Here is a 624-nt window from a genome sequence, read left to right on the forward strand (position 1 = left end):
CCCAGGGCGTTCGGCCACCGTGCCATGGCGTGGCTGGGTCCCAGCTCTTTGCCATGCCCTTGTTATCCCACTGGGGGTCTCCACGGGGAAGCAGGGGGACGTGGGGTGAGAGTTGTGGGATTCCCGTCGTGCCGGAAGCGCTTTATCCTCTTTTTTCCATGCTTCATCCGTGGGAAGCTCTTGACTTGGCTCTTTCTCTGCCTGCGGCGTGGGGATGGCACTGCCAAGGTGTCCCTGGTGTGGGGGACTCTGAGGGGCCCTGGAGAGAGGCCTCGTGTCCGATGGGCTCATCCATGGGGTCGGTGCGTCTCTGCCGAAGTTCGTGGTGGAGGAATGAGAGGAATGTGCTGGCTGGGCAGAACGGGTGCCCAGGGCTGTGGTGGGGGCTGTGGCTGCTCTGTGTGCTGGGGCTGGCCTGGTGCCGTCACCAAAACGTCTTGTTTGTGCTGTCAGGGGCCATGATTGAGCCTGTTTGCTGATAACCCAGTGGCTGCCAACAGCGCTACCTGGGGACACCGGTGTCACCGCGGGCAACCCCATGCGTGGGGCCAGCCCAAGGCTGTTTGCTGTGGCCTCTCCTTGCCTGGTGGTGCTGAGAGGGGCTAGGGCTGATGTGCGGTGCCA

The sequence above is a fragment of the Mesitornis unicolor genome, unplaced genomic scaffold, assembly GCF_000695765.1.
Source record: "Mesitornis unicolor isolate BGI_N332 unplaced genomic scaffold, ASM69576v1 scaffold32321, whole genome shotgun sequence".
In the NCBI taxonomy this organism is placed as follows: domain Eukaryota; kingdom Metazoa; phylum Chordata; class Aves; order Mesitornithiformes; family Mesitornithidae; genus Mesitornis; species Mesitornis unicolor.